Below are 26,921 nucleotides of genomic sequence, written 5' to 3'. Positions count from 1 at the left end.
TAGAAAGCCTTCTGGAAATCTAAAAATATGCAATGAAATTAACATCCCCTGTCGCTAGCACTCATTACTTCATGAGTATAAAGAGCTAGTTGTGTTTCACAAGAACGATATTTTTTGAATCGGTGCTGACTATGTGTCAATAAATCGTTTTCTTCGAGGTACTTCATAATGTTCGAAGACAGTTTATGTTCCAAAACAGTACTGTACATCGAAGTTAGTGATATTGGCCAGTAATTCAACGGATTACTCCTACATCCCTTTTTGGGTATTGGTTTGACTTGAGCTATTTTCCAATCTTTAGGTACGGATGTTTCTGTGAGCGAGTGGTTGTATATAATTGCTAAATATGGAGCTATTTTATCAGCATACTCTGAGAGGAACCTGACTGATATACAATCTGGACCGGAGGCCTTGCCTTTATTGAGTGACTTAAGCTGCTTTCTTACACCGAGGATATCTTCTTCGGGAGTGTGTGAAATCTTATGGGACTTAACTGCTAAGGTCATCAGTTCCTAAGCTTACACACTACTTAACCTAAATTATCCTAAGGACAAACACACACACCCATGCCCGAGGGAGGACTCGAACCTCCACCGGGACCAGCCGCACAGTCCATGACTGCAGCGCCCCAGACCGCTCGGTTAATCCTGCGCGGCGATGTCTACGTCTATGTTTCTCATCTTGGCAGTTGTTCTTGATTGGAATTGGGGAATATTTACTGCGTCTTCTTTGGTGAAGGAGTTTCGGAAAACTGTTAAATAACTCAGCTTTAGTGGCACTGTCATTAGTGACTTCACCATTGTTATCGTGCTGTGAAGGTTTTGATTGCGTCTTGCCACTGTTATGTTCTTTATGTACGACCAGAATATCTTTGGGTTTTCTGCCAGATTTCGAGACAGAATTTCGTTGTGGAAATTATTAAAAGCATCTTGCATTCAAGTACGCGCTATATTTCACACTTCTGTAAAACTTTGCCAATCTTTGGGATTTTGCGTTCTTTTAAATTTGGGATCCTTTTTTCGCTGCTTCTGCAATAACGATCTGATCCGTTTTGTGTACCATGGGGGATCAGTACCATCACTTATTAATTTATGTGGTATATATTTTTCAATTGCTGTCGATACTATCTATTTGAAAACATTCCACAACTTTTGTACACTTACGTGATCAGATCGGAAGGAATGAAGAGTGTCTCTTAAAAAGGCGTTAAGAGCATTTTTCTCAGTTTTTTAAATAGAGATACGTTGCATTTCTTTTTGATGGTTGTAAGTGTTACGGTATTCAGCCTAGCAGCAACTGCCTTGTGGTCGCTAATCCCTGTATTCGTCATAATACTATTTGTCCAGGATTATTTGTTGCTAAAAGTCAAGTATGCTTTCGCAACCATTTACGCTTCGAGTGGGCTCATGAACTAATTGTTCAAAATAATTTTCTGAGAAAGCATTCAGTACACTGGATGACGTTTTATGCCTGCCGCAGGCTTTAAACATATAATTTTTCCAGCAGATCGAGGGTAGATTTAAGTCACCACCGACTGTAAGTGTATGTGCGGGGTACTTATTTGAAATGAGACTCAAGTTTTCTTTGAACTGTTCAGCAACTATATCTTCTGAGTCGGGGGGTCGGTCAAACGACCCAATTAATAAAAAATGATTCAAATGGCTCTGAGCACTATGGGACTTAACTGCTGAGGTCATGAGTCCCCTAGAACTTAGAACTACTTAAACATAACTAAGTTAAGGACATCACACACGTCACTACCCGGGGCAGGATTCGAACCTGCGACCGTAGAAGTCGCGCGGTTCCAGACTGTAGAGCCTAGAACCGCTCGGCCACTCCGGCCGGCGATTCAATTAATAGTTTAGTTCGATTGTCAGGTATAACCTCTACCCTTACTATTTCACACGAACTATCTACTTCAATTTCGCTACAAGGCAAATTACCTCTGACAGCAATAAATACTCCACCACCAACTGTATTTAATCTACCCTTTCTGAACAGTGATAGATCATTTGAAAAAATTTCGACTGAACTTATTTCCGGTCCTAGCCAGTTCTCTGTACCTACAACTATTAGAGCTTCAGTGCTTTCTATTAAGGCTTGGAGCTCTGGTTTTTTCCCAAAACAGCTACGATAATTTACAACTACAATACCAATCGTTTCTACGACTACCTTACTGTGTTTTACCTGCCCACTTTTAGACGGACGAAATTTCTGTGGTTCCCTGGGACCCTCTAACCTAAAAAACCGCCCAGTCCCTTCCACATGGGGCCCGCTACGCGTGTAGCCGCTTCCTGTGTGTAGTGGACTCCTGTCACGATCCTACCGGTAAAGTGCAAGCAATTCTAACAAATGGTCCTTCGTTGCTCTTTATGGTCTTCTGCTAGGCGTCGAGAAACCTAAAGGGCGCACACCCTGCAGTAAACCAACTGGTGCATCAAAACTACCAACAGAGAAGTCCCATTTGAGCGACAAGGTGTTTGACTGTGATCCATCGATCACCTCGAATGAGAGTGTCCTGACGTTCGAACATCCTAGGAGTCACAGCTGTCTGCGTCCGGCCGACAGGCACGACGGAGATCGGACACGTTTGCGCAACATTGTTCTGAGGACGACAGACGCATCGCCCAAAGACTCACCGTGTTTTTGTTCTCTGCCAGTCCCCGTCGACATTCAGCAAGCGCCTATGGTTATCTGTGATGTTCTGGTTTTCCGCTAAAAAAAAAAGACCCTCAATGACAGCTCTCTACTTATAACTCATCTCCGTCACAGACGCCATTTTGAAGGCTACGTACATCGCAACCTTCTAAAGGAACCTAATGAAACTGTAGGAGCCGAAGCGAGAATACTCCAAGATGTCCCGCAGCAAACTCCGCATTTTTTCGACCGAAACGTGCAGAGAGAAAGGAATTGCATTACTTATTGAACGCCCCTCGTAATTAGTGTAGAATTGTTTGTTTACGAATGATTTCGAAGTGTAAAATTCGTTAAATCAAAAAGCCACGAAAATCTGTAAATTCACGGAAACGCATTCTGACGCCTGTCGTGAAGACTGTCCATCAGCAGTACTTTTGTATGGTACTCGGGGACCAGGATAAGTCATAGGTTTCGCATATACTTTATAGCTTTCACTCGGTTTTATTGTGAGAACGACTGAAAAAAAAAATAAGAATCTACGACTTTTGCCGTGCCTATGGTTTGGCGGGATCCCAGAAACCACACTCACACCTGGTTTTTACTGCTTGGCTCCACCTATAAAGGCAGGACTGTCAACGAAGAATAGAGGAACTGTCCAATACCCTAATCTCCTAATCATCCATCTACTGTACGACCCGTTCTACATCAGATAGTTCCGCAGCTCTTATTCCATCCAAAAATTACTACGTTGAAGTAGAAGCAGGAGTCAGTATGGGAAAAGAAATACCGAACAAGCCTTCTACATCCTATTCCTCTGATTCTGATGAAAAAGATAACAGGCTCACTGATTTAATCAAGCCGAACTGAGAACACTCATTCGAGACCTTAATTTGTCAATGGAGGAGGCAGAAGTCCTAAGGCAAAGACTGTATCAATGGAATCTTCTCTAATATGATGCCAGGGTCTCACATTACAGTTAGTGAAAGCTTTTCTCCAAAAATAACATCAACTCGGACGCAACATGTCTCTTAAAACCCGTTTTCTTCGTCTCACACTAACACCTTTTCCGTTCTAATTGTGTAGTTGTCAGAGATGTAGTTCAAAAAAAATGTTCAAATGTGTCTGAAATCTTTTGGGACTTAACTGCTAAGGTCATCAGTCACTAAGCTTACACACTACTTAACCTAAATTATCCTAAGGACAAACACACACACCCATGCCCGAGGGAGGACTCGAACCTTCGCCGGGACCAGCCGCACAGTCCATGACTGCAGCGTCCCAGACCGCTCAGCTAATCCCGCGCGGCGAGATGTAGTTGTCAGAAAGATTCCACCAACATAGTTCTGTAGTGGAACAACAATATCAGGGCAGCTGGAATGACGTAATGCTCGCGGATTACTGATCTGTTTATGCGAATGCTCTGAAGTTAACAAGAGGTAATTCAAAGAACAACGATCTCATAAAGTCAAAAATGGTTCAAATGGCTCTGAGCACTATGGGACTTAAGATCTGAGGTCATCAGTCCCCTAGAACTTAGAACTACTTAAACCTAAATAACCCAAGGACTTCACACACATCCATGCCCGAGGCAGGATTCGAATCTGCGACCGTAGCAGCAGTGCGGTTCCGGACTGAAGCGCCCAGAGCCGCTCGCCCACAACGGCTGGCTCATAAAGTCACCACATGATTCCTTTCAGAACAAACCACCTGCCACATATTCTTCCACCGATTTAGAGCTCTTAGACTGTAACTTTCAGTAGAAAAATGTGAAATGGACTTCCAGTGTTAGCATACACAATTAGATGTATCGTTTTATGTTAATCCATTACAATAAAATACTTCCACCTATCGTATATCACAGAAACTAGACGTAATAAAAATTTTTCTTTCGCATATTACTTTTTCTTAACTCGAAATTAGCAACATTTGACTCAGGAAGTGGAGGAAACATTTAAAAAACTGATTAGGCGATGTAACTGCTTTCCTAAACGTTACACAGTGTTTCATTCCTAGAGTATTAAAATTATACGAATTACATTAGATTGGATATACTCCACAGCATATCTAATCATGAGATCCTGAAGAATGTAAAACAAGTCTTAAAAATTAAAATATATAATTCATAATTATTTGGGAAAAGATAGGCTAGTGCCTTTCCACAGATTTTGGTGAAAAGGGTCCCTCTGACAAAGACTATTGTTTATAACTTCAGCTGTTGCCTGCACATTGTGAATGAACGTTGTTAATTTCGTGAGCATCTGTAGATCGCGTCATTTGAGGAAGAAATGATAAAGTAAAAAACATTTTTGTGGGGTGGCTTTCTGAAATCATCGTGAAATTCAGTTATTAATTTTATCCATTGTCCAGAGAATCAGCGATGCGGTTTCTAAAGGTACTCAAAAAATTGTAGAATCATTGATTTATGCACTAGCAGTTACTTTCGAAATGAATATTTTCCAGTATTAATACATCACTGGACTATTTTACAGATGAATGATCTATGCACTGTTTACATTGCCAACTTTAATCACTTCTAAGAACCAAAAATCTTTTTCTTATGCACCTAACTAGGTGATTAAAATCCCATAATAATCACAATCAAACAAACCTTTTCTTGGGTATATAAAGTAATATGTATAATTCAATGAATATTGGTTATTTTAATCAAATCTTTAGTTTGACTTGATGAGTTACACCAAAAAAATTTTCCCGAAATGTAATGAAAATAAGTGAATCATGTTAGCTATTTTTGAATTCTTTATGTTATTAATGTCCGACGACATCCGCATTGAAAATATAGATTTGATTAAGCTCTTGTTTGTTGTATGCTCCTCATGATTTAATTTAGAATGTTATCAATGTATAATCCCAAGAATTTTACTCTGTCAATCTATATACAGGGTGATTCAAAAAGAATACCACAACTTTAGGAATTTAAAACTCTGCAAAGACAAAAGGCAGAGCTAAGCACTATCTGTCGGCGAATTAAGGGAGCTATAAAGTTTCATTTAGTTGTACATTTGTTCGCTTGAGGCGCTGTTGACTAGGCGTCAGCGTCAGTTGATGCTAAGATGGCGACCGCTCAACAGAAAGCTTTTTGTGTTATTGAGTACGGCAGAAGTGAATCGACGACAGTTGTTCAGCATGCATTTCGAACGACGTATGGTGTTAAACCTCCTGATAGGTGGTGTATTAAACGTTGGTATAAACAGTTTACAGAGAATGGGTGTTTGTGCAAAGGGAAAAGTTCTGGACGGCCGAGAACGAGTGATGAAAATGTAGCACGCATCCAGCAAGCATTTGTTCGCAGCCCAGGAAAATCGACTCGCAGAGCTAGCAGAGAGCTGCAAATTCCACAATCAACTTACCTGAACGTCAACTACCCGAGGCGATGGATCGGCCGCCAGGCAGCCCGTGACAGAGCACTTCATCACTTGCCTCCAAGAAGCCCTGATCTTACCCCCTGCGATTTTTTCTTATGGGGGTATGTTAAGGATATGGTGTTTCGGCCACCTCTCCCAGCCACCATTGATGATTTGAAACGAGAAATAACAGCAGCTATCCAAACTGTTACGCCTGATATGCTACAGAGAGTGTGGAACGAGTTGGAGTATCGGGTTGATATTGCTCGTGTGTCTGGAGGGGGCCATATTGAACGTCTCTGAACTTGTTTTTGAGTGAAAAAAAATCTTTTTAAATACTCTTTGTAATGATGTATAACAGAACGTTATATTATGTTTCTTTCATTAAATACACGTTTTTAAAGTTGTGGTATTCTTTTTGTATCACCCTGTACTATCTGCTGTCACTGTTATAAATATGATGGGAAAAAATTTCTTACTAGTTCTGAATTGCTTATAGTGTGCCATTTCAAAGTTCAATGTTAATTAATCGACCAGGAAGCATTTATTAACGTCCATGACAATTACGTTATCTTTGCATGTTAAAACTGTACATGTATCTGGTATTTATTGAAATAATATATTTTTATTACTTGCAAACAAAACAAACTTGGCATCTGATAATATTACCGGTGAAAGTTCATTAATATTGACAAGATAAAGTAAGAGCCTTAAGAAGGTACCTTCTGGGTCACCATATGTAATAAAATCCCAATTGTACGTGTACAGCATAATACAGAACTGTTCTCCATTAACACCTTTTCCTCCTGTGAGAGAGGTTCAGTTTAAACCATATTACGGCAAAATGCACCAAAATGTTTTAATTTACGGTAAAGGATATTGAGATTTACACAGTCAGCCGCCTTTGGTACTGTACAGAAAATACCAGTCTCCTGTAATTTATTATGTACCGAATTAAATACATTTTCGCTGCATTTGTAAATACACCCCTCAACATCTGAACACTTCAGAAACCCAAATTGTCACTTTGACGATATAGTATATGTAGTCATTTCGTTAAGAGGCCGATTTTATATTAACCGTCCTCAGTTTGGAGACTGTAGAGGATTCTAACCAGAGAACAAAAGGGACGATCTGTAGGAAATGAAAATCCAATTTTCGGCGCTGTTGCTTGGACCGATGTGTGTGTCTTATATAACACAGTTGTGGATTACTATTGGTGGCGTGACGTCACCTGAGCGATCTCTGCAAGCGACAAAGCAGGAAGCAGACAGTAAAAATATTGTCGAGACCCTCCGTTAGCTGTTTGTTGCGTAAATCATCAAGTTCCTCGTACATTTCTATCCACGCGACAAATTTCTTCCAGCTAGCATGACGCCCGTTGCGAAAACACACTGTTACACCATAAATCAAATTTATGTCTGCTATTTCCTGAAACGAGTAACGTTGTATCTTTCACAATCAGTAATTGACTGTAAACGTTGGAAAACTGCACCGTGAACACAGCACATACGATGGTTTATTAATTTTTTATTATTTACTTTTTATGTTTTTTTTTAATGTAGCGCAAACAACTTCGATGTGACAGCAAGCTATTTCTTACGAAACACGAGAAGTTTACGAGCATGTGGCTCACCGACGATTTTAACACACTTGAAACACCCGTTTACAACCGTTGGCACCGTATCTCACAAAACTTTGTTGAGGATCTATTACCTATACAGTGTATTTCGGTAAGAGTGTGCAAAAGTATAGAAGGACTGAACAATTTGACGTAGTAAATCTGGGGTCGAAGAAGCCTGCTTAAGGAGATATTAGGAGTAAAATCACATTGCTGTGTACTTTTTTATTTACGTTAGCTACAGTTAACTGCAAACACTATCATTGACACAATGAACGTACCATTTATACTCTATCTTTAAAAAATTTTTTGAAACTGATGGCCATCAACCTCAAAGCAATTATGATATCGGAGAACAAGACTCTGAATCACCCCAACAAATATACCTGTTTTGAATCACATCAGAGGCTGCTACAATTCTGTCAATTAATTCCACCTGCCTATCCACAGGGGTCTCATACAGAAGTGACTTTAGATATCCCCCCAGGAAATAATCAAGGGCATTCAGGTCAGCGACTTTGCAGCCCATAGAGTAGGAAGGACCTCACCTTCCAAACGAGCGTCCAGGAAATACAGCACTGAGGTGGTTGCGGACACCCACACTGAACTGAGGCGATGCTCCGCCATTTTGAATGGATCTGTCGTTGATTCATAGCATGTTCTGTTATGAGACAATGTAAATACGATACAACACAGCCACCTGATGGACAAGTACAGTAAACGGAACCTGAATCATGACTTCCTGGTAATCATATACTTATATGGACATAGTGTCTGTTCTTTCGGACATAAGTATATAGTTCTGGCAATACCAGCCATGTGCAGATGTACTCATATTCCCCGAACTCTTATGGGACTTAGTAAGAATGTCTTCCACGAGTAATGAGTGTGTTGGGGTGGAACGCTACGAATGTAGTGTGAAGACATACTAGGTGAGAATGTGGGCCTCGCGGGAGGCGTGCGCGAGATAGTCCCTGCAGTCGCGCTATCCTCTGTGGCCTCGGTGGTTCAGATGGACAGAGCGAATGCCATTACGAGATCCCGGGTTTGAGACCCGGTCGGGGCACACATTTTCACCTTTCCCCGTTGATATATAGCAGCTGGAGGTATTAATATAATTCTAATTTCGTCCTAGTAATCAGGCTCGTCCTGCTTGTTGCCTCGCAGGAAATAAAGAACGCACATGTAAATAAACAGCACAGTATGTTTAGACGTGTACTCATGTTAGTTGTCAATAAGCTGGAAAACAGTAGTGCTAGACAAAGCGGTAGACGAGTTCACTTACATATTTCGTAAAACTGGCTTCCCGACCCCAGCTTCCCCAGCTCAAATTGTTCAGTGGAGCATTCTCTACTTCCTGTTACTTTTGCACGCTCTTACGGAAACGCCCTGTATTACGTCCACGCAACAGATTTTGAATACCCTGTATTGCGATACAACTTTTGGGCAATGAGGGAACAAATGACAAAAAGATCAAGAAAATATGTCGACGCGTCAGGGAGGAATTTCCAACGCTGTTGGGACACACGACAAAATAAAAAGCGGTAAGACGTACAGAGCATTATGAGGCTCAGAGCAATAAGACAACACTTGCTTAAGCCAGTGTGTAGAAACCATTTGGCGGTTAGGAAGATTTGTTCTGTTTTAGATTTAAAGAAAATATTGAATGGGTTCGACTGAGAACGAAAGCTTTATGGCAAAATAATAGGAAAGCAACGCTTACAAAGATAACGCGTATATTAAGAAACTGAAGAGTGCTGAAATCAATAATAAGCAGTTTGCCTTTTGTTAATTTAATGATTACCAATCTGTCGTACTAGAGGACTTAAAAAAGTAACTCTCCTCTTCGTCCGAACAGGCCTTGGAAGGTCCACCGGTACCGACCGGCTTCCGTGTAATCCTCAGCCCTAAGGCGTCACTGGATGCGGAGATGGAGGGGCATGTGGTCAGCACACCGCTCTCCCGTCCGTATGTCAGTTTACGAGACCGGAGCCGCTACTTATCAGTCAAGTAGCTTCTCAGTTTGCCTCACAAGGCCTGAGTGCACCCCAACAGATGATCACCCATCCAAGTGCTAGCCCAGCCCGACAGCGCTTAACTTCGGTGATATGACGGGAACCGGTGTTACCACTGCGGTACGGTTGTTGACACACTTAAAAAAGTAAGTTACACTTTATTATGGCAGGTCAAGTAACTTTAATTGAATACTACACTACGCTTCAGAGTTGCACCGATATATGGCGCTATTGTTCAACATAGTCACCAAGTCACTGTGAACAACAGTCGGAACCCTCGGAACCGTTCAGGTCCTCGACGATAATAATCCGCCCCTTGGTCGCGGAGCCATTGGACCACCGCTATATGAATGTCCTCATAATCGAAAAATCTGTGAATCTTCCTCGACTACCTAGAAAATGTCGCCTGTGGTTGATTTCGATGGCTTTACTTCCTGGTCAGCATTGCCTGCATCTGTGCGGCCTTGGTCAAAGTGTTGGCACCATTTCACTACGGATGGACGCGACACTGACTTTGGTCCGTATGCCGCCAGAGTCTCACGGTGGTTCTGTGTGCTTCAAATGGCCCTGAGCACTATGGGACTTATCTTCTGAGGTCAACAGTCCCCTAGAACTCAGAACTACTTAAACCTAACTAACCTAAGGACTTCACACACATCCATGTCCGAGGCAGGATTCGAACCTGCGACCGTAGCGGTCACAAGGTTCCTGACTGTAGTTCCTAGAACCGCTCGGCCACTCCGGCCGGCTTCTGTGTACTGTTTTAGACGCTTCGCCCACAACGATCTTACTGTCCCGCGTACTTTAGCTTTGAAGTACGTTTGCATTTGCCGCGACATTTCATTCCCACACAGTGGTGCATCTGTTTGTTACTTGTATCGCAGCAGAATTACGTCTGCAGGAAACCTGGAACAAGTTGCACCATTGTCTTACCTTGGGACCACATGTGCAGCTTACTACTTGAAATTCTCTAGTATTTTATTATTCTTACTAGCTGTACGCGGCCACTGGTTGCAGTGGCTCATTCTGGTTAAATGGAAAAAAAAATCACACGTTTCACGTGGGAACTGGATGTACGTCCTAACCTCCTTTTCCCCTTTGTCCCTGTCCATCTCCTCCTCTTTCTCTCTTTGCCCATCACCTTCTCCTTCCCTTTTTCTCCATCACGTCCTGCACTTCCTCCCTCTATCGCCTTCTCCTCGCCCTATCTCTCCATCTCCTCCTGCACCCTATCTCCTGCTTCCATCCTCTATGTCCATTTCCTTCCATCTTTCCGTCCAACTCGTCTTCGCTCCCCTGACCTTGAGCCTTGTTTAATTTTATTCCAAATTCAAATTCTGTAGTAGTATTCCAGTCGTAAGCTGATAAGCCAGAAAGACAACTTTCCTGTATCCCTCGAAAACCGTATCTGAGGAATAACACGAAACAGCACTTTGCTGTGTATGCAGTTCAGGTTTAAAATGTATGTAAAGAGATAAATATATATTTGGGAGAAACAACTTGTTTAATGGTTCAAATCCCCGCTATCGTAATTAAAACTGCCTGCGACAAAGAAAGCAAAGCCCACATTTTTACAACTGAGCACGGCAAAACATTTGCTTTCTCGCAGTCAGTTTTAAAAGAAAACTAGTACATTGTATATAAAATATGTATTCTGCGTATATAAGGTTGTACATTGATCGTGACCGGGCCAAATATCTCACGAAGTAAGCGTCAAACGAAAAAACTACAAAGGACGAAACTCATCTAGTTGGACGTGGTGGCCGAGCGGTTCTAGGCGCTGCAGTCCGGAACCGGACGACTGCTACGGTCGCAGGTTCGAATCCTGTCTCAGGCATGGATGTGTGTGATGTCCTTAGGTTAGTTAGGTTTAAGCAATTCTAAGTTCTAGGGGACTGATGACCTTAGATGTTAAGTCCCATAATGCTCAGAGCCATTTGAAACAAATTTTGAAACTCATCTAGATTGAAGGGGGAAACCAGATGACTCTGTGGTTGGCCCGCTAGGTGGCCCTGCCATAGGTCGAAAGGATATCAACTGCGTTTTTTTTAAACAGGAACCACCATCTTTTGTTACATATTCGTGTAGCACGTAGAGAAATATGAATGGTTTAGTTGGACCACATTTTTCGCTTTGTGATAGATGGCGCTGTAATAGTCACAAACATATGGCTCACAATTTTAGACGAACAGTTGGTAACAGGTAGATTTTTTAAAATTAAAATACAGAACATAAATACGTTTGAACATTTTATTTCGGTTGTTCCAATGAGATACATGTACCTTTGTGAACTTATCATTTCTGAGAGCGCATGCTGTTACAGTGTTATTACCTGTAAATACCACATTAATGCAATAAATGCTCAAAATGATGTCCGACAACCTCAATGCATTTGGCAATACGTGTAACGACATTCCTCTCAACAGCGAGTAGTTTGCCTTCCGTAATGTCCGCACATGCATTGACAATGCTCTGACGCATGTTGTCAGGCTTTGTCGATGGATCACGATAGCAAATATCCTGCAACTTTCCCTGCAGGAAGAAATCCGGGGACGTCAAATCCGGTGAACGTGCGGGCCATGGTTTGGTGCTTCGACGACCAATCTAGCTGTCATGAAATTGCTATTCAATACCTCTTCAACCGCACGCGTGCTGTGTGCCGGACATCCATCATGTTGGAAGTACATTGCCATTCTGTCATGCAGTGAAACATCTTGTACTAACAGCGGTAGAACATTACGTAGGAAATCAGCAAGCATTGCACCATTTAGATTACCATCGATAAAATGGGGGCCAATTATCCTTCCTCCCAAAATGCCGCACCATACATTAACCCGCCAAGGTCGCTGATGTTCCACTTGTCGCAGCCATCGTAGATTTTTTCGTTGGCCAATAGTGCATATTATGCCGGTTTATATTACCGCTGTTGGTGAATGACGCTTCGTCGCTAAATGGAACGCGTGCAAAAAATCTGCCATAGTCCCGTAATTTCTCTTGTGCCCCGTGGCAGAACTGTACACGACGTTCAAAGTCGTCGCCATGCAATTCCTGGTGCATAGAAATATGGTACGGCTGCAATCGATGTTGATGTAGCATTCTCAACACCGACGTTTTTGAGATTCCCAATTCTGGCGCAGTTTGTCTGCTACTGATGTGCGGATTAGCCGCGACAGCAGCTAAACACCTACTTGGGCATCATCATTTGTTGCAGGTCGTGGTTGACGTTTCACAGGTGGCTGAACACTTCCTGTTTCCTTAAATAACGTAACTATCAGGCGAACGGTCCGGATACTTGGATGATGTCGTCCAGGATACCGAGCAGCATACATAGCACACGCCCGTTGGGCATTTTGATCACAATAGCCATACATCAACAGGATATCGACCTTTTCCGAAATTGGTAAAAGGTCCATTTTAATACGGGTAATGTATCACGAAGCAAATACCGTCCGCACTGGCGGAATGTTACGTGATACCATGTAGTTATAGTTTGTGGCTATTACAGCGCCATCTATCACAAAGCGAAAAAAGTGGTCCAACTAAAACATTCATATTTCTTTACGTACTACACGAATATGTAATAAAAAATGGGGATTCACATTTTTAAAAAAACGCAGTTGATATCCGTTTGACCTATGGCAGCGCCATCTAACGGGCCAACCACAGCGTCATCTGGTTTCCCCCTTCAAGATAGACAATTTTCGGTCTTTGCAGTTTTCTCGTTTGACGCTTATTTCGTGAGATATTTGGCCTGGTCACGATCAATGGACTACCCTGTATATATATATATATAATCAGAGTAACGTGTAAAAATTTGACGTTAACCAGTCAAGTGCTTTTCGAGGTTTCTGGTAACATTGTTTCCCTTTCATATGTTACATATATATTTATGTATTACATACACATTAAAATACACAGCCAATGTCCTTACAAATAATGATTAGAGCGTCGTGTAGAAATTTAAGGTAAATCGGTCAATAACGTTGATATTTTTGATAACAATGTTTCCCCATTATATATCACATACTTATTTGTATATTTCATATATCTAAAGAACAGGTGTGTAAAAAAACGCACGTGTTCTAATGCAATGTTGTGCCAAAATTTCAAGTCAATCGACCAACTATCTTTCGAGTTTTGTGAGCAAAAACCTGCTCTTCTTCAGTTTTTATATATGACGATTATTTTGAGTGTTGTCAACTGTTTATTCACTTGCGATCGATTTTGGTGTTGTATGATTTCCTCCTGGGACGCTTTAGGTTGGTAGCGGGTGTCATACAGCACCGCAAGCATCTGGTTCAGTAACGCCAGTAGCGTAGTAAGAACACCACTGTACGCTTGGTTACGATATCCAGGTGTAGTTGCGGTGGCACGTGGCATCGATTGCCATGCCAAAGTGCTTAAAAATAATGCTTTGGAGCTTTGAAATCAATCTGTTTTCAAATGTTTAATATTTTCACGCAACGAATTCTTCCTGCGCTATGAAAGCAACAAGACAGTTTATGGTAGGTCTTACGGATCAATAGCTACAACAACGTCGTGTAGACTCTACTGTCGTCAAAGTAAAGACGATATAGATTTAAGGACTACGCTCGCAGAGCCAACTATTCACCCACTGCATCTCCGTGTTCGTAACTTTTGTAGATATGCTGCTTCATTTCTCCCTCGACTGGATGTGAGGTAGAAGAAGATGACTAGATGGTGTCTTCCTCTGTGCAAGACTCTTAAGAGTATCCAGATATTTTACAGCTGCTCACGTTCACTCCACTGACACGATGTCCTTGCTCTCAGAAAGGCGGACAGTTTCGCTCGGACGGACGTTGTTGTCCATGGAGATGAAGTCACGGTCAACTGCATCATGGAAAAAGTCGATGATATCCCTCCATTATCTCGGAATAATATCACTGGCATTGCACCTTGCTATGAACGTATGAAATCGTGCACTGTCATAAATGCTTCCACAAATCAGGTTACCAAATTCGAAGAAATGGCACTGCATTTGACTCGTGAAGACCTGCTTGTAGTTTTCCATGCATACCAAGAATCAGTAAGGAGCAGTCAAAGAAAAACGAGACAGATTATAAAATGACTTTTATCTTAATAATACGAATATTTATATATGTGTTTGGAGAGAGAGAGAGAGAGAGAGAGAGAGATTGATTTTCGATTGAGATTTTTACTTTAAGTCGTAACTGGTACCTGAATTTTGGTTGCTGCCTCCTTGAATGATCAGCTTCTGCACCTGTTGGTGGCGTATTATAATTTGGAGGAAGTTATTCTTCTTTAAGGCTAAATATACGACTCTGTTAGTTACCTGGCCGTATTGCGGATAGCTTTGAATCCAAGTTTTCGTAGTTTTTCATATTAAGGGACCACTGTTGCAAGTAAATAAGATCAAACAGCAATCCGCTTTTCGTGAGAAAAGGAGACTGCTTGTCACACAAACTTCCTGCAAACTACACGTAGTGCTACATCAAAATTGGTCAGTGGAGTTCAGCACCATACTATTGTACAAGAACATAATCCAATTACTGTAATTAATAAATAATGAGAGATTGTTACTTGTTGAATGAAAACTATAGAGAATGCATTTCTTTTCCTGTATTTTAGTGAACTTTGTACACTTACAATTCTGTCGATTGATAGACGGCGACGACAATGAAGTTCACCCCCTTTTCCAAAAACATGATATTTCTGTTCTTCACTTCCAGAAAATCTGTATACCCGCACATAAATGTTTGGCAACTATTACACATACTTTACTAGGTTTTATCTCTGAAACAGCAATTTTAATTAAATGTAACAATACGCTCTGAGCGACGGCCTAGCAACACGCACTCTTTCCACATGATACAGATTAACAGTCCTCTTTGTTTTTGATAAACCAATTTTTTTTTTTTGAGTCCATACTCAAAGATTCACAACTACTATCGTTTCGGGGATTGCGCGCTAAAGTGTTTCTTGCTGTCCAGCTGCGTTTCACTTCACTTCAAGTACTTTTTGAATCACATTTACATTCACGGTGTTTACATACATTACTGAGCTTCTCAGAATAAAATCAGGCACAAATTAGTTTAAAAATAATGCAGTGAGGCACACATAACATTACAAGATGGGAAAAAGGTAACTGTTCATTATTTCAAAAGAAAGTGCCATAAAAATAATACATTTATGTCAATGAGAGTCACTACCATCGTGGCAAAATGTTTGCGGTTGGCTACAGTACCATGTGGCTATAACTAAAATGCAGCCACTTACAAAAATACAGTGTGGCTCGTAGCTGTCGTATGAAAGCGACAGTTGGTGGATATTGATGTGTTAATGCACAATTTATTTACGCCGTAAAAAGATTAGTTCATATTTTTGCCACCAGGTTAAAGTCTGGTGATGTACAGTGATTGTATGACGGGATGACTTCCGTGTTATTTGACAAGCCATAAATTGAGTGAAAAGTATTGCTATCGAGAAGACATCCTGCGCTGTTAGTGAAACTGTTTTATGCGAACGGCAGCAGTTTGCTGCATCGACAGAGTATCGCCAACTGAAAGACCTGAGCGGAGGTCCGCTGTCAGTAAGTGGTTTGAAGGAGGTGATAACGAAATTCGAAAACACAGATGAGCCTGGTGTAGCAGCTGTAAGAGGAAAGCGTCCTGTTCCGACAGAAGTTCTTGGCAAGGTTGCCGTGGCCGTAACTGACCCTGCAGCACGTTTTCTGGGTGGTGCTAGTGCTCATGCAGTGTCTGTCCCCTTGTCGACAGGATGGAAAGTTAGCGGTCTATCCGGAAGTGCAGCAACTGAAACCTCAGGGTCAACAGCAACGTTAAATTTGATCTTCAGTTTCTGGCACTGATCGAAGTTGATGACATACGGCCAGGTAACATTCTATGGAGGGATGAAGCACATTTGACACTAGAGGGGACAGTAGTCGCACAGAACTGCAGAATTTGCGGTACTGTTCAAGTTGTGCACGAAGAGCCATTGCATTCGCTGTATGTGACTGTGTGGTGTGGACTGACTGCACCTTTATTCTTGGTCTGTCCTTCTTTGAAGAGAATACATCCACGGGACCTGTCAGGTGTACCGTGACGTCTGAACGTCATCGAGACCTCACTGTACAGCATGTGATTCCAGTTTTGGTAAAGCGCAACTGTGCGGACACCACTTTTTCGTGCAAGATTGGTCAATACCTCACGTCACTCGCCCATTGAAAGATCTGCTAAACGCAACCTTTGGCGAACGTGTTATCGTGTTATCTCCAGAGGTTTTCCAGATGTGTTGCCTGCAAGATCATGAAACTTTTGGCTCTGTGGACGTCTAAAGGAATACATACACTGGGGGCACGTTCGGTCTCTACCTGATCTGAAGGCCGGTATACAGGAACACGTTGCTCAGATTACACCGGAAATGCTGTGAGCAACTGGTCGCGTCGTTTTACAGATGGAGCAGCTCATCAATGTCTCCGGCGTTCATATTGAACAAATTGTGTAAACGCAGGTTGATAATAAAATCGACATTACGCCTTTTTCAGTTGTTCGACTTTTTCTGCCCACGTCCCGTTCCTAATCCATTACATATAGAAACCTATCTGCACGTCTTTCTTGCATTCATCACAGCGTCAGATTTGCACCTGGTGGCCAAACTTGGAACTAATTTTTGTGCACCGTAAATCGGTTCCTCGATAATGCATTATCATATGTCCTAAGGTTCGTTGCCGTACGATAATTGCAGCCCACACTGCAGCCCCACTGAGTAGTGCACTTTTATTATAACCACCCGATACCCAGACGAGCACCTCTTTGTCCGAAACAAATCGACGGCAAGGAACGTCTTTGTTCAGACTCCAAAAATATAAAAATCACATGGTGAGTGATCGTGTCTGCTTGGGAAACGTGTAAGGGCTTCCCAGCGGAACTTCTGCAGCGTCTGTAATTTTTGAGAACATTTCTCGTCGAGAACAGCTGTTTTTCTGGTTACTTTAAAATGAACATAAACAGTCTAGACCGCAAGAAACCTTTATTTTTGTGAGTACCGGTTACGGTCAACTGCAGAGTTCGTAAGGCCTGCTCCGTTCAACGCCACCGCCTGCCGTAAGGTCTGAAGATGGTCAGTAACTGAAAAATCTTATATATTTGTCTAAGAGGTAGCACTGAGGAAAGTTGTGTAATGGATGGTATTTACAGAGTCAGGATACCATCATGGTCTTATGAGCTTACTTCAAAGTTACCAGTTAAATGGATACACCTTGTACGTGAGTACTAAATGAACAATAAGGATGCAGTGCTCAGAGCTTTGTGGACTATTATTGGAGGCAACGAAAGGTTGATGACTGTAATTGATCAAAAACTCCTCAAGTTCACAACAGTAACGTAAACGAGCTAGACTGGCCAAATAGAAAACGCTGCCATGTTTGATTCGATGTCTCTACAGAGAGAATGGCGATAAAAGTATTACAGCAAACATACAGGATTTTTAAAATTTTCTTATTGAATGATAATGAATAGTTTTATAAAGGGATATTTATGCTTTACAGTGACTATGGTTGGGTTGGTACGTAATTTTTAAGTGTAGGTAGTGTAATCTGGACTGGAGTATAGTCCCTCCCTAGTTACCTGCCTTACTCTTTGGAAGCCAGAAGCAAATAAGAGGTCAGTAAAACCTTCATAGTTTTGGAAATGTAATGGAAAGATACTCTGATGTCTGTACATAGCCCCTGGATCGAGTAAATCTTTGAACTAATATAAACTTAAAATATGATAAACAAAAATTAATCAGAAAAGAGTCTGCTGATTGCTATATGAAACTGATAAGACAAATCAGTTAATAGTCTGATTACTTTTAAGAACAGTACTATACGAAAATGTGACTGAGGAAGAGCTCAGCGAGTAGAAGTAAATAAAAATTAATTTGGCCAGAATGTTGGAATATTTACTAGCACTAGTGTTTTATTCAATTTGAAGCCTGAAATGTAAAATACCTAAGATTAAGATAATATATGCCATGCTATTGTGGTTTCCTTTTTGCCTTTTCAGTTTGAAATTTAAACAAAAGAAAAAAGAAAATATATTACAGATAAGTTGTGTTTAAGAAGACAGACGTGGTGCAAGATGCCATTAATATTAATTTTATTTGGTTAATAAAGGTATTTTATAATGATGGTGACATCACTCTCCTGAGGCAATGATATGAAGTGAAATGTGTTATTTCACAAAAATAGTTCAATACATTACATTTCAAGGAAAAGTAACCTCTTTCATTTTGTGTACTCAGGACATAATTTGGACTTCAGTTTGCAGTCTCAAGATTTTAGCGAGTGGAGACGAAGTCAATGACAATGATAAGTATGGTGCATAAGCATGGCAAACCAAAAACGGATCTCAGATGATCTTATTATGGTTCCTGTACCCCTTCAGGTCACACTTCTAATCTAACTAAAATTAGTTGAGGCAGAACGCAGGTAACATTTCATTTCCTCATTTCACAGGATTAGCACCTACAGAAATAATGAAACAAAAGTGTATGGGTGAAACCTTAGTGAAGTTCTTTAAGTGTCAAAAGGTCACCGGGGGCATTACAGATAATTTATTCTGATATATTCAGGAATAATTTCAAAGAAACTTGAAACAGCAATGACAGCGTCATAGTATAGGGCGTATCAAAAAGAGTCATCCGATTTGGCATGTCTATATTTATGAAACTAATAAAGATATGCAATGAATTTTGTTTTTTGATGAATGGGAAACTCAAAAAGTTTGTTCTTCATACCTTTTTATAGGTGTTCAATATGCCGCTCTTGAGATACACGGAATGTCGTCAGTGCAGTACTCAAATTTTTCCCACGCTGCTGCGTGCGTGTCTTGCATTCCAAGGATGTGTGTTAATTTGTACCTCCCTATCTACATTATTCTGTGATTTATTCAGTTTTCGAATTTATACTGACTTTTTGATCACTCGGTATAAAGAGCGCATCCTTGTTTGGAAACATGAAGTCCATGAATGACTCAAAATGCTCCCCAAGTAGCCGAACATAACCATTTCCCGTCAATATTCGGTTCCCTTGGTCCATAGGATCCAGTACATTCCATGTAAACACAGCGCTCACCATTATGGGGCCACCATCAGATCTTACAGTGCCTTGTTCACAACTTGGGTCCATGGCTTCATAGGATCAGCGCCACTTCGAACCCTACCATCAGCAGTTACCAACATAAATCGGGATTCATGTGACCAGGCCACGGTCGTCAGGGGCCCAACCGATATGGTCACGAGGCAAGGAGAGACGCTGCAGCCGATACCACGCTGTTAGCAAAGGTGCTAGCTTCGGTCGTCTGCTGCCACAGCAGATTAGTTCCAAATTTCGCCGCACTGTCGTAACTCATTAACATTCCCATTTGCTCTCATTTTTCTCCCTATCATTTTTCCTCCACTCTGAATCTTTGTTCGCATGATTTTATTTGTATTTTTGTGTTAACTTTGGTTTAATTTATTCCTTTTTATGATTCTACATTTTCGTCAGTTTTACTACATTAATTATTTCTATGCCTCATTTTTCTTGAATTTTGGTGGAATTAGAATCCCATCTTCCAAATAAATTTTCATCTGCGTTTTTTGCAGGTAGGGCAATAAGAATATTTGTTTTAAATAATTGTATGAAGATATGCATCCAAAAAAATATTTATCTTGTGACGAAAAATACTTTTTTTGACACCATTGCAGAGTCACTACGCACTAACGGAAAAAAATGACCACACCAAGAACGAGTTGTGCGACATAATCTGAAGTTGTAGGCATGTTTGCACAGCTGAATGATTATGTCTACTCAAATTTTACACCAGTTGCTTAAGAGTACCGCTAATAGCGCCAATATAAAGGATGTAAATCAGGTTGATTTACCGGTTGTAGTTGTGGGCGTTACTTACCTAAGACACGGAACGAAATGGTTCAAATGGCACTAAGCACTATGGGACTTAAAATCTGAGGTCATCAGTCCCCTAGACTTACAACTACTTAAACCTAACTAACCTAATGACATCACACACATCGATGCCCGAGGGAGGATTCGAACCTGCGACCAAAGCCGCAGCGAGGTTCCAGACTGAAGTACCTAGAACCGCTCGGCAACAGAGGCCTGCGACACGGAACGTTGTGAGTTGATGTTAGTTAATAATGTCTTTAAGGCACCAAACACGTTGTTATCAGCACCTCACTGACTTCGAAGGAGATCACGTGACAGGGCTACGAGAAGCAGCTTGTTCCTTTCGCGATATTGCAGAAAGACTTGGCCGGAATGTAGCCACTGTACATGATTGCTGCAGCGGTCACGAGAAGAAGACCGGGCTCCGGAAGGTCACGTGGTACTAACGAAAGGGAAGACCATCGTGTTCGGCGCATGGTTCTGGCGCATCGTACTGCATCTGCAGCAGTAATCTGAGCAGCAGCTGGCAAAACAGTGAAACAACGAAGTGCTAGAAATCGCCCACGTCAAAGACAGGAGACAGGCGTCCTGTAGCGTGCATTCCACCGACCCCGGACGACGGCCATTTACAACTTCAGTTCTATCAAGCGAGAGCTCATAGGAGAGCAAGGTGGAGGTCTGTTATGTTTTCTGATACAGGATGGTTTTACCTCGGTGCCAGTGATGGACGAGTGTTGGTTAGAGGGATGCTGGTTGAGGGCCTGCAAGCAACCTATAATTGTGGTAGACACAGTGGACCTACAACTGAGGTTATGGTTTGGGGTGGGAATTCATATGACAGCAGGAGCGCTCTCGTGGTTATCCACGCACCCTGAATGCATGTTTGTACGCCTGTTTGGTAATTAGACCTTCCGTGCTGCCATTCATGAACAGAATTCAAAAATGTTTAAATGTGTGTGAAATCTTATGGGACTTAACTGCTAAGGTCATCAGTCCCTAAGCTTACACACTACTTAACCTAAATTATCCTAAGGACAAACACACACACCCATGCCTGAGGGAGGACTCGAACCTCCGCCGGGATCATGAACAGAATTCCTGGAGTTGTTTTTCAATAGGATAACGCTCGTCCACCAAGTACAACAGGCATGGAACTTCATCCCATAAACCGACACCTGGCACCTGTACGACACAATTCATACACGTTTGCTTGTTTGCATTCAACAGTCTGGCGGTGACACCGCTATTAATGTATCAGCGTTTCACATTCGCAGTGGCTTTCCTCGCATTTAAAATTTCACTACTTTAATTCAGTTGGTGTTGCGATTCTTTCCGTGGGAGTAAAAATTATTATTTTGTTTCTTGTTTTTTGACCAACAGATCAGCATTTGTAAATATTTACATATTTTCACAGATAAATAATTATCAATTCAAATGAACAAAGACGAATTGAAAAAAGATTGATAGGAAGAAAAATGAGAACAAAAGAAGAAATTAATATGTTGACTAAAATGACGTGACAAAAAAATAGAAATAAGTATAGTACATTTAAACCAATTAATTGAATAAAAATAATGACCAAAGTCATTTTCATAAAGATTTAAAAATAGAAAACTTCAATGCACCTGACGATGTTCTAACTCACAACCTTTTGCACATGAGGATCTGACCTTAACCATTACACTACGAAACCAGAATGTACCAAATTCATTTATTAAGGGTATAGAAGATAACGCGAATTTCTGAAATTTTTTCGTCGATTACTCCCAAACGAGGGCACACCAGGGCGGATGGCTGTAAGGTGTGATGTCTGGGACCTTAACCTACATCACCATACAGTTCAACAGTCTGCGTTGATACTCAAACAAATTAGACAACTAGTTTGATGGAGTGACCGTGGACATGTCCAAAAACATAACTCGTTTCTGCCGTTCTGACACCTCCCTATGTTGCCCCATATTACAACGCTGACACCGTAAAATCGACTGACACATTCACACCCACGACTTTTTTTTTTGAGTCGTCACTCTTCTGACTGGTTTGATGCAGCCCGCCACGAATTCTTCTCGTATGCCAACCTCTTCATCTCAGAGTAGCACCTGAATATACGTCATCAAATATCTACTGCATAAAGTCTAACCTCCGTTTACACGTTACTCTGGTTTTCTTTAAAAACTGACTCCGAGAAAGCACATGCTCTGCTGGTTTCAGCCCCTACAGCTCTCTCTAGTACCATGGAAGTTATTCCCTGATATCTCAACACATGTCCTATATCCCTGTTCCTTTTTCTTGTTATCGTTTTCCATATATTACTTTCCTCTCCGATTGTGCGCAATCAGTCTACCTAATTTTCAACATTCTTCTGTAGCACCACATCTCAAATGCTTCGATTCCAATATGTTCCGGTTTTCCCACAGTCCATGCTTTACTGCCATGCAATGCTCTGCTCGAAACATACATTCTCGGACGTTTCTTCCTCAAATTGAGGCCTATGTTTGATACTAGAGGCTTCTCTTGAGCAGAAGTACTCTTTTTTCCATTGCTAGTCTGCTTTCAATATCCTCCTTGCTCCGACCGTCTTGGGTTATTTTGCTGCCTACGTCGTGGCCATCAGTCTTGATGTTAAGTTTCTCGTTGTTCTCATTTCTGCTTCTTCTCATTACTTTCGAATTTCTTCCATTTATTCTCAAGGCATATTCTGTACTCATTAGGCTGTTCATTCCATTCAGCACATCCTGTAATTCTCCATTACTTTCACTGAGAGTAGCAATGTCATCAGTGAATCTTATCATTGGTACGCTCTCAGCTTGAATTTTCGTTCACTCTTCAACTTTTCTTCTATTTTCACCGTTGCTTCTTCGATGCATAGACTGAACAGAATGGGCGATAGTCTGCATCCATCTCTTATACCCTTTTTAAACCAAGCACATCGCTCTTTGTCTGCCATCTTACTATTCCTTCTTGACTCTTTTACATGTTGTATATTAGTCGTCTGTCCCTATAGCTATTTTCCTCAGACTTTCGAACATCTTCCACAATTTGAAGTTGTCGAACACTTCTTCTAAGTCGACAAAGCATATGAAAATGACTTGATTTTTCTTTAATCTTGCACCCATTATTAGAAATGTCTCTCTGCGCCTTTGCCTTTCATCTAACACATCCTCAATTTTATTTTCCTTTCTTCTGTATATTATTCCTGTCAGCGACGTCGAAGCATTAGCTTTTGCGCTGACTCGCACTCGCACTCGCACTTGTCAGCTTTTCCAGTCTTGGGAATTGTATGGATTATATTTTTCCGAAAGTCAGATGGTATGTCGCCAGACTAATAAGTTCTACTGACCAATGTAAATAGTCGTTTTGTTGCCAGTTCCCCCCAATGATTTTTGAAATTCTGATGGAATATTACCTATACCTCCTGCCTTGTATGTTTCTAAGTCTTCAAAAGCTCTTCTGAATTTTGATTTTGATATTGGCTTAACTATTTCGTCTCTATCGCATCCTGTTTCTTCTTCTATCACGTCATCAGACAAATTTCCCCCTCATAGAGGGCAGTTATGTATTCTTTCCAGCTATCCGCTCTCTCCTCTCCATTTGATAGTTGAATTCCCCACTGCATTCTTCAAGTTACCCTCCTTGCTTTTATACTCCACCGAAAGCTGTTTTGACTTTTCTATATGCTGAGTAATTCCTTCCGACAGTCATTTCTTCTTCGATTTATTGTCTTTACTTCCCTCCACTTTCTGTTTATTGTTTCCACAGCGACTTGTATTTCTGTATTCCTGAATTTCCCTGTGCATTTTTGTACTTCCTTCTTTTATCGATCAACTGAAGTATTCCTTCTGTTACACACGATTTCTTCACAGTTACTTTCTTTGAACCTACGTTTTTCTTTCCAAGTTCTGTGATTGACCCTTTTACAAATGTCCATTCCTCTTCAACTGAACTGTCTGCTGAGATATTCATTATTGCAGTACCTACAGCCGTGGAGAAGTGCAAGCGTATATCTTCATTCCTTGATACTTCTGTGTCCCACTTCTTTGCGTATTCATTCTTCCTTATTGATCTCTTAAACTTCAGTCTTCACTTCATCACTACTGAATTGCGATCTGAGTCTATATTAGCTCCTAGGTACACCTTGCAATCCAGTGTCTCATTTCGGTATGTTTGTACGACCATGATGTAATCTAACGGAAATCTTCCCGTATCTCCCAGCATTTTCTAAGTATACTTCCTCCTCTTGCGATTCTTGAACAAAGTATTCGCTGTTACGAGCTGAAATTCGTTACAGAACTCAGTTACTCTTTCTCCTATCTCATTCCTAGTAACAAGCCCATGTTTTCCCGTAACTCTTTCTTCTACTCCTTACGTAAGACCATCTCATTCCAGTTCCCAACGACTACTAGATTATCATATTCTTTTACGTACTGAATTACCCGTTCAATATTGTCATATACTTTCTCTATCTCTACATCTTCAGCCCGTGACGTCGACATGTGTACCTCAACTATTGTTATAGGTGTTAGTCTGATGTGTATTCTTAGGAGAACAACCCTGTCAGTGAACTGTTCACAGTAGCACACTCTCTGTCCAACCTTCCTATTTGTAACGAATTCTACTCTCTTTGTACCATTTTCTACTGCTGTTGATATGCCATAAACATGAAATCCTTGGCCGGAAGGTGTGGCCGAGAGGTTCTAGGCACCTCAGTCTGGAACCGCGCTGCTGCTACGGTCGCAGGTTCGAATCCTGCCTCGGGCATGGATGTGTGTGATGGCCTTAGGTTAGTTAGGTTTAAGTAGTTCTAAGTTCCAGGGGACTGATGACCCATAGTGCTCAGAGCCATTTGAACCACTTTTTTGAAATCCTTGTTTACTTTCCATTTAACTTCAAAGACCTCCACTATATCTAGACTTTTGCAGATTTTCTAGGTCCCCTACCACATTCAGACGTCTGAAACTCGCTCCAAAGTGACAAATGAGTTCTCTTAAGTGTATGTAATATTTTTCCCATTAGGCGTTTGTCGCAATCATGACTATAAATTCCCAGAACACAGTGGTGCGTGGAAGTCAGAGTAACAAATTACTCATGCTTCCAGGCGTCCTTTCCGACAATGAGGAGATGTTGCGAAATGATTCTCGTGGAATGTCAAGACGTAAAGCAGTACAAATTTTGGAGGAATTCGTTTAGAAGGAGCGAATTTTCCATTTTCCAAAGAGATGAATCCAAATAAATCACAAGGATCACACCTGGAGCGTCATTCAAAGATGTGGGAGAAAATAGAAAAGCTTCTACAGTGTGCATAAAAATTTATGTTACAATGCGTGGTGGTTGGTAGATGGGTACCATGTGAGCATATTTTGTCAGTAAAGTTACGTGCTAAAACGCTTCGTTTGGGTGCTAGTGTCCATGAAATGTGGAGGAAGACGTGTGTATTTTGGATCACACAAACTAGGCAACGAGCAAACGAGACAATGATTATTGCATTCAGTCAGCACCAGTTAAATTCACATATGTTTCGTGTAATGCCTAATAATGTCTTGCCTAATCCTTGGCCTCTCGCTCTCCGGGCCTGACGACACTGTTTTTTTATTTCTGGGTGAACATGATGATACTGGTATACGAGACGTCCGTGGAGTCACCACGAGATCTTGTGGCACAAATAAAAGTGGCGGCTGGAGTCATACGTGATATGCCGGGAAGCTTGCCAAGGGTTCGGCAAGACTTCATCAAGCGATAGACAAAATGTGTCGAAGTTGGTGTCGACCATGTTGAGCACCTATTGTAAGTGAATTAAAACATTTACTGACAGTAATGTATATTGACTGCCTTAAACCTTGCCCAGCTTGTGTGGTCGAAATTGCATACATCGTCCTCCACATTTCAGAGAAGCTAGCACGCAAATGAAACGTTTCAGAAGTTTATTAGCACAATCTGCTCACATGATATGTATCTACCATCCAACACTCCTTGTAACATATCTTTTGATACACTGTGTATAATATGCTGTTGTATAACGGGGGGTTCGACCAAAATTTAAGCAGCGTAAGTGACCACCTAATCATGTGCCGACATAATCTCGTGATGTTATAATGAATAGGCTTAAGTCCGCTAGTCAAGAGTAATTCCACATTAGGATTCTGAAGTAAGAATAATGATATTAAATTTACTGTGTAGTTAAAGACCAATAAAGGTGTACTCACACATTTGCTCTTCTCCTTTACTCAAATATACAAAGAACAGGATCAAGAAAATTAAGTAAACATTATTTTCTGGCATTAAAAATAACAACCGAAATTACATCATCCGCTCCTAAGCCTGATCATGTAGGTTGAGCTGTCTATCTTAGGGGGCATAATATATTTCCAAGTTCAGTT

The sequence above is a fragment of the Schistocerca nitens genome, chromosome 5, assembly GCF_023898315.1.
Source record: "Schistocerca nitens isolate TAMUIC-IGC-003100 chromosome 5, iqSchNite1.1, whole genome shotgun sequence".
In the NCBI taxonomy this organism is placed as follows: Eukaryota; Metazoa; Arthropoda; class Insecta; order Orthoptera; family Acrididae; genus Schistocerca; species Schistocerca nitens.
Note: the sequence above shows the minus strand (reverse complement) of the source record.